At 44.7% G+C, this 9,339-nt stretch overlaps 1 pseudogene; it reads right to left on the reverse strand.

Moving 5' to 3' along the window:
- Positions 1 to 1,446: 1,446 nt before the first annotated feature.
- LOC121556355 lies at positions 1,447 to 9,004 on the reverse strand (annotated as a pseudogene).
- Positions 9,005 to 9,339: the final 335 nt, after the last annotated feature.

A 9,339-nucleotide genomic window follows, 5' to 3' on the forward strand; every position in this document is an offset into this window, starting at 1 on the left:
AACACTAATATTTATATACAGTGCCCTCCTGAATTATTGGCACCCTAGGTAAATACGAACAAAAACGGCTGTGAAAAAATGTCATTGTTGTTTATCAGCTTGATCTTACACTGATCTTACACTGTAATGATCATATGAATCCATCCTTTCAAAGAAAATAAAGTCATCAACAAATCATTATCTTATTCAGAAACATGCATGTCACAATTATTGGCACCCCTGCATTTAGTACTTTGTGCACCCTCCCTTTGCCAAGATAACAGCTCTGAGTCGTCTACTATAATGTTTGATGAGGTGGGAGAATTAAGACCATTCCTCCATACGGAAACTCTCCAGATCCTTCAGAGTCCTTGGTCCTCGCTTGTGGACTCTCCTCTTCAGCTCACCACACAGGTTTTCAATGAGGTTTAGGTCTGGGGACTGGGATGTCCATTGCAAAAGCTTGATTCTATGGTCAGTGAACCATTTTTGTGTGGATATGGAGGTATGCTTTTGATCCAATGACGACAAAGTTTTAGCCTCCTGGCAGAAGCCAGTTTTCCCTTTTGGCCTAAATCTCCTGGTACTTGATGGAGTCCATGATGCCATGTACCCTAACAAGGTTCCAAGGGACTTTGGAATAAAACAGCCCCACATCATCACAGATCCACCACCATACTTCACAGTAGGGATTAGGTTATTTTCTGCATGCCCATGGCTCTTTTTATACCAAACCCACCTCTGGTGTTCGTGCCAAAAAGCTCTATTTTAGTCTCATCAGACCATATAATCTGGTCCCAATCAAAGTTACAATGACATTTAGCAAACTCCAGGAGCTTGCATGTGTGGTTAGGTGACAGCAGAGGCTTTCTTCTGGCAACCATTCCAAATAACTTGTTGGCATGGAGGTGGTGTCTAATTATAGTTTTGGAGACCCCAAGATGTAACCAACTTCTGCAATTCTCCAACTGTGATCCCTGGATATTTTTTTGCCACTTAAACAATCCTTCTCACTGTGCATGGGGGCAAAATACACTTACGTCCTCTTCCAGGCAGGTTCAGCACAGCTCCAGTTGTTTTACATTTCTTATTGCCTTAATAGTGGAAATGGGTATTTTCAGGCATGTAGCGATCTTTTATAGCCATTGCCTGATTGATGAAGATCAACTTCTCTAATTTCATTTGTGTGTTCTCTGGCCTTTCCCAGGTTGATGGATGACTAAGTGAGTTTAGCCTGTGCGTCACCTCATATTTATACCCCAGTGAAACAGTGAGTCTTGGATGAACTTTTAAAAGTAAAATCTTAAATCAGAATATACATCAATTAGATTTTGTTCATACGGATTTCTAGGTGTGGCAATAATTGTGACACGCATATTTGAATAAAATAACTATTTATTGATGCCGATTTCTTTATTTAGATTTTTTTTTACTCAATTAAAAGGTTAGATTCATATGGTATTTTGAGTGTAAGATCAAGCTGATAGACAACTACATTTTTTCACAGCCTTTTTTGTTAATATTTACCTAGGGTGCCAATAATTCAGGAGGGCACTGTATATTTACAGAACGGCAAGATTTCATGTTTCTTAGCACATTTCACTAGTGCTAGTGAGTTATACTACCGGTTTGTTACGTTTCATTGCAGAATCAGACGGCATCTTTCCTTTTCTTTATTTTTCCCTCTCACTCACTCACACACACACACACACACACACACGTCTTGATGATGCCAAATGATCTGTCTGTATGCTTTGAGAATACAGAATAATATCTATTGCTGAGCCCAACTGAATTATGGAGGTCCAAAGCCCTTTTAATAATCTCACTCTAGGATCAGCGAAACAGTCTCTCAGTCTCAACCAATGAGCAGTCCATACCACTCAAGTGTTCCATCTCCATGGCAAAGTTGATGTGTCCAGGTGTCATTGTCACGAGGGCAGTGTATGTCCCCATCAAGTCCTCTGAGGTTTGGATTTTATGACAGTTTTTCCCTTTGTGATATCATCAGTTGGAATTTTCCATTACTAGTGTACTAAACACAACATCACCGCAAAGGGCTACGGTTGGTCTGGTCCGGAATGTCTGCGCTCTGCATTTTTCGTCCTTTGTTTCCACAGCGACTGTCACGCCAAGCAGCAGGTGGATGACTTGGGCTGTTCCAAGATAGACTCCCTGCGCAGGTCGTTCGGAATGGCGCCTGCGGGTCCCCACACGTTGAGCTCGCCATAGATCCCGGTCTCGATCATCTCCTCCTGCCAAGGGATGGGGATGTTTCCAGAGGAGGACTCGTTAAAGAACACACGGTCAGGGTCGTCCAGCCCCACCCCCTTCACCGAGGAGAACTCCCCCACAGCATCCAGGTCCTTGGCGTAGACCACCTTGGAGTCGGGGACAAACAGAGGGAGCAGGATGCCTGTAGAAGAGAGGGGAGGGGGTTAGAGAGACTTGCAGAGGAAACTTCATAGGGCGGGATGGTGCGGGATGGTGTGCTTCTGAAGTCTGTCTTTGTGGCAGCTGTGGGATGACCTACAGTTGAAGTTGGAAGTTTACATACACTTAGGTTGGAGTCATTAAAACTCGTTTTTCAACCACTCCACAAATTTCTTGTTAACAAACTATCGTTTTGGCAAGTCGGTTAGGACATCTACTTTGTGCATGACACAAGTAATTTTTCCAACAATTGTTTACAGACAGATTATTTCACTTATAATCCACTGTATCACAATTCCAGTGGGTCAGAAGTTTACATACACTAATGTTGACTGTGCCTTTAAACAGCTTGGAAAATTCCAGAAAATGATGGCATGGCTTTAGAAGATTCTGATAGGCTAATTGACATGATTTGAGTCAATTGGAGGTGTACCTGTGGATGTATTTCAAGGCCTACCTTCAAACTCAGTGCCTCTTTGCTTGACATCATGGGAAAATCAAAAGAAATCAGCCAAGACCTTATAAACTAAATTGTAGATCTCCACAAGTCTGGTTCATCCTTGGGAGCAATTTCCAAATGCCTGAAGGTACCACGTTCATCTGTACAAACAATAGTACGCAAGTATAAACACCATGGGACCACGCAGCCGTCATACCGCTCAGGAAGGAGACGCGTTCTGTCTCCTAGAGATTAATGTACTTTGGTGCGAAAAGTGTAAATCAATCCCAGAACAACAGCAAAGGACCTTGTGAAGATGCTGGAGGAAAAACAGGTACAAAAGTATCTATATCCACAGTAAAAACGAGTCCTATATCGACATAACCTGAAAGGCCACTCAGTAAGGAAGAAGCCACTGCTCCAAAACCGCCATAAAAAAGCCAGACTACGGTTTGCAACTGCACATGGGGACAAAGATCGTACTTTTGGAGAAATGTCCTCTGGTCTGATGAAACAAAAATAGAACTGTTTGGCCATAATGACCATCGTTATGTTTGGAGGAAAAAGGGGGATGCTTACAAACCGAAGAACACCATCCCAACTGTTAAGCACGGGGGTGGCAGCATCATGCTGTGGAGGTGCTTTGCTGCAGGAGTGATTGGTGCACTTCACAAAATAGATGGCATCATGAGGAAGGAAAATTATGTGGATATATTGAATTAACATCTCAAGACATCAGTCAGGAAGTTAAAGCTTGGTCGCAAATGGGTCTTCCAAATGGACAATGACCCCAAGCATACTTCCAAAGTTGTGGCAAAATGGCTTAAGGACAACAAAGTCAAGGTATTGGAGTGGCCATCACAAAGCCCTGACCTCAATCCTATAGAACATTTGTGGGCAGAACTGAAAAAGCGTGTGCGAGCAAGGAGGCCTACAAACCTGACTCAGTTACACCAGCTGTCAGGTGGAATGGGCCAAAATTCACCCAACTTATTGTGGGAAGCTTGTGGAAGGCTACCTGAAACGTTTGACCCAAGTTAAACAATTTAAAGGCAATGCTACCAAATACTAATTGAGTGTATGTAAACTTTTGACCCACTGGGAATGTGATGAAAGAAATTAAAGATGAAATAAATAATTATCTCTACTATTATTCTGACATTTCACATTCTTAAAATAAAGTGGTGATCCTAACTGACCTAAGACAGGGAATTTTGACTAGGATTAAATGTCAGGAATTGTGAAAAACTGAGTTTAAATGAATTTGGCTAAGGTTCCGACTTCAACTGTACATAGAAACCAAGCAAAATTATAATGGCCCAAATACAGCCAACATTTAGAATTTACCATTTGGTTCAGTTATCACTTGGAATTAGCATCCTTACCTGCGTCTAGTCTCCTCCAGTGGATGCCGCTGAAGAAGGGGTGTGCCCTGATCTCGTCACAGGTCCCGTTCTTGAAGCCTGGTCTCTGGTCCACCTGTTTCTCCAGCAGCCCAGAGCAGATGGACTTGCCGTTCTCACTGAATGTCTCTGGGTAGACTACCGTCCCGGTCATGATGCACTCCTTCAGCTCTTCCTTCTCAACCTGACCAGAAGACGACCGCAGGTTAGAGACATTACATCAAAGACCAACTCCGGGCCAGGAGAGCTACTGGGTGTACAGCTTTTTGTTCCAGCCCTGCACTAACACACCTGACTCAAATAATCATGGTCTATGAATGAAGATTGAAAAACAGGTGTGTTAGTGCCGAGATGGAACAAAAGCCTTCAGACTCCAGTGGCTCTACAACACGACCAGAATTGGAGACCTCTGACTTAAACGGATTAGCCTTCACACTTATCCAGTGTGCACTTTTCAGTTTGAAGAGTGAAGGCATGAAAGGGAGGAGGAATAGAGTGGGTTACCTTCTCCCCTCGTTCCCTGAATGGGTTCTTGGCGGCCATGAACTCAAACATCGTAACCCCCAGGGTGAAATAGTCCACTGAGGTGTCATACTTCTTCCCCTTCAGCAGCTCCGGGGCTATGAACCCTTGGGGCAGAGGACAAAAGGTTAAAAGGTCAGTCACAAGAGCCAGAATGGCGCTTCTTGGAGACACTAAATGTGAGACCCATTGTGAGATGAGGTCGGGCAGTTGAGACTGACCTGGAGTTCTGCCATAGCCTTTGATCTTTGTCTGGTCCTTTTTTAGTTCCACAGCCAGACCCAGGTCAGAGATACGCACATTACCTAAGGACAACATTTGGCCAACGTCGCATCACATCACACAAACGTGTGTGTATCTCAGTGTGTACCTTCATTGTCCAGGAGAACGTTCTCAGGTTTGAGGTCTCTGTAGATGATTCTCTTCTGGTGAAGGTGCTCCATGTGTAACAGTACTCTTCTTGCGTTGTGTACAATCAATCATCAACACAAACTCCATCTTGTAACACCAGTCATGGAGCTTTATTCTGATAGGAACAGCACAAAATTGCACGTCATGCAATGCACGGCTCACCATCCAACTCTGCACTCACGCACGCTGGTTTGGTGCTTGTTCACTGGGACATGTAGTTACCAAAATAATACAATTACAATATAATATCTTTAACAATGTACCTGATAGGAACAGCACAAAATTGCACGTCATGCAATGCACGGCTCACCATCCAACTCTGCACTCACGCACTGTACAAAATATACAAACCCCCCACCAGACACAGTAAGTTGCTAGCTAGTATTAGCTGGAATTCTCTACAACAAAATGCACAACAAATATTCACCAAAAAACGCTGCATCTTATGTGTGATGTTCGAATAACATTTACAAACAAATTGATATAAATTATACATTTACATCATCACTTGAGAGTATAAAAATCACTTCTGACGTACAGTGCTTTGCAACCAACAACTTACCGCTGGTTTGGTGCTTGTTCACTGGGACGATTCTAACTGAAACATCCTCCCTCGTAAGTAAGCTACGCAAACCAGCCAATAAGATGCCATGTTGAGTAGGTGAAGGCAAGACAAAACCAAAAACTCATTGGCTTAACAATAAAGTGGCAAGGGGAATCACCAATATAACCCTGTTCCACATGCCCTGGATGATCTGGGCAGCTCCTCAAACCCTGGGTTGTTCTCATCCACCAGGTAGATGTGGTATCTGGGGCAGAACGGGAACAAAAATGTTACAGATCTATCACAAGAAACAACAAATAGGATAGTTCCTGTGGTGTGTGCATGCGTTTACTTCAGGTCGCCTCCATTCATGATGGTCATAATCAGACAGAGCTCATCCTTTGTCTGAAAAGCGTAGGCCAGGGACACGATGAAACGAGACTGTGAACCCTGGCAAGGATCCTCTTCTCCACCATCGCTCCCTAAAGTAGAGGAGGGGGACAAACATGACAATAGCAACCATCACTCACAAATTCATACCGGTAGTCCCTGTTCGATTACTTTTAAAATGCGTCCTTCCTTCCTTGAAGTAATCACTGATCTAACATGGCTGGATAGGTGAAAGCTATGACATGGAATCCTTGCTTTCACGTTATATCAGTGATTGTCATGAGGAATGAGGTATTTTAACCATTTTCAAACAGGGCCCTGGACTAGATGTCAAGGACATGAACTAACCATCCCCAGCAGTTCCATTGAGAACAGCTTTCCCTAAAGCTCTCCGTAATCTCTCTATCCCTGTGCTGTGTTTAATACAGAGGGCTAAAACGGAGGCAAATGTGATTAACACCATTATCTCCTCATCACTTACTGGAGAACAGGTACTGTAGCCTACATCAAAACTGCTAGTAGCTTAGTGGGTAAGAGCGTTGTGCCAGTAACCGAAAGGTCGCTGGTTCTAATCACCGAGCCTACTAGGTGAAAAATCTGTCGATGTGCCCTTGAGCAAGGCACTTAACCCTAATTGCTCCTGTAAGTCGCTCTGGATAAGAGCGTCTGCTAAATGACTAAAAATGTAATTGTAAGTCCATGAGCATAACCATTTCCACTCGAGATAACGGGGTTCTAACAGTCACAGAGGCAGACACTGTAGCACTACCCTCCATGTCATTAGTCATTGTGTTTACAATCCTACTCTGATCTAGCATTAATAGTCTACAGAAGCATACTGTATTCTTATTAACTAATTTCCCCTTTGGATATTATCTTCTCTCTCTCTCTCTCATATCAACTACAGCAGTGGTCACCGATTGAATGTTCGATCTTCAAGGCATTCCTAGTCGATCACCAAACATTTCTGTAGATAAGCCAATGATAAAGGCATTTGCTTGCGCCCCTTTTTTCGAGTTGCGCTGTTGCCGGTAGGTGCACTAGATTCAGAAGCCCTGCGCACAGGGTAGGCAAAGCGTTCCCATTTTGAACAATTTATTTTGTCTGAAGACAAACTCCGCCTACCCGGCGGACGGTGAGATCTGTGGCTACTGCGCTGGCCAATCAGATCGCTCAAATCACCGTTCCTACAGCTTCCAAGACCCTGGCCACAACAAAGTTTGATACTAGCCTACGTGAGATTTCATACGTTTTTAAACCATGACCAGAGAGAGACTGTAAAATATGTTTTATTCTTGAGTGAGTTCATGTCTAAGTTTTATTCAACACTATTACAAAACATAAAACGTGCTTCTCTCTACTTCCACTCACGCTGCAGCTGCAATGAATGAGTAGCCAAGTGAATCGATAGCCCTGCGTTTTTATTATTATTAGCAGCTCGTCGTGTATATTTTTATAGGAGTATTTCACTTTCTCTGGTCATAGGAACAACATGAATGTGTGCTTAAGGCAGATGCGGTGCGACTCGAGTGTCGCCATCAGGTGGAAGACTGTCCCCTTTCTCTGGTCATTCTCCGGAGGAAAGGAAGGAGAGAGCAGCGACCGTGAGATGCGGAACCTCAGCTGCTCTCTCCCTCCCTCCACGAGATCCGACTGGGGAAAATCGTTTAGAACGGTCATCCAACTCGGAAACTCGGGCATCTTCCTAGAGCTCCGACTTCCCGACCTGAAGTACACTTGGCGTCATGATTTGACATCGTTTTTTCCCCCGAGTTCCCAGTTGTCTTGAACGCACCATGACCATCAGATGCAGGTAACATCAGTCCAGTAAATTAAAAAAGCTAATTTGCAAATTATTTCAATTTATGCTCAGCTGTGCCTCGCAAGTGCTACACCAACTGACATATTTTGTTATCAAAGCTCGAGTTTTGAAATATAATAGGGCCTGCAGAGAATAACAATATTGCCAGGCATTTAGCCAATATGCTGTGGTAATGTATTAGGCCTACTGCACAAACCTCATTCCTACATACGTTTTTATTAGGTAAAAAAATTATGAGCAGTAGATCTCAGCTTGCTTTCTGACTGCATAAGTGATCTTGACTCAAAAAGGTTGATGACCACAACAACAGTAAACATCAGTAGACTAGAGACTCCAGTTCAGGTGGGGCATACCAAAGACAAACTACCCTCCCTCCCTCCCTCTCACCTCATAGCTTTTCTGCTTCTCCAGCCTCTACTTGTTGAGCTTCTTGCAGGCGTACAGTTTCCCCGTGGCCTTCATCTGGCAGGCAGACACCTCTCCGAACCCCCCCTTCCCCAGCACACGGAAGTCCAGGAACCAGTCTTGGTCCATGGGCTGCATCTCCAGCCACTTCCACTGAAGGAACCTCTTCAGGAACATTCTCTCCAGGAAGAAGGTGTAGGGAGCCCAGCACTGAGGCCAGTGTTTGGGCAAAGAGGCTGTCCCCAGCCATCTGCAGGGCCTCCTTCACCTGGGTCACAGTCTCCGGTGTCAGAAAGAGACAGTAGAGCTTGGCTGAGGACACCAGGTAGCGCTGGATGATCCTGGATGCCTTCTGGGCCCGGTCCGATTCTTCTGCCAAGTCGTACTCCTCGATGTCCCGCCACAGCCGGCAAGGACCGTGGTATTCGGTTGCCGCCTCAAGGAACAGGCGTTTGCCAATGGGCTGCTCCACGCAGACTGACTGGAAGGCCATGTCCAGGGTTTCCTGGAGGCCCTCACACACTGATGTGGGGCAGCTTGAGGCGGGTGTGGTACTTCTTGTCACGCAAGGCCTTCAGGTTGGAGCCATCGAAGCTGCCACGGGCATTGATGTAGGCCGAGTTGGCAACCACCGTGGTCAGGCTGCCCAAATCCATGGCAATGGAGGGAGATGGGGTGTCTGCGACAGCACTCAGAGGGAGAGTATGGTGAAGGAGAAAGAGGGATAGGGTGAGATGAAGTTAAAATGTGAGAGTAAAAGGTGGTAGAGAAAGGGAGTGAAACTGTTAAAGGGAGGATAAGAGAAGGGTAAGATATAAGATGAACAGAGGGAGAGACAAAGGAGATCAGTGCCTTCAGCAGGACACAAGATCCTCCTCCTGTCCCAAGGCATACTTCCTGAGCACTTTACCAGTCTCCCTCACACTCCTGACAACACCTTTCAGACAGTTATGCTTTTATCCACTAACTCCCTAATACCGCAGACTGACAG

Source organism: Coregonus clupeaformis, chromosome 4, assembly GCF_020615455.1.
Source record: "Coregonus clupeaformis isolate EN_2021a chromosome 4, ASM2061545v1, whole genome shotgun sequence".
NCBI classification, from domain to species: Eukaryota; Metazoa; Chordata; class Actinopteri; order Salmoniformes; family Salmonidae; genus Coregonus; species Coregonus clupeaformis.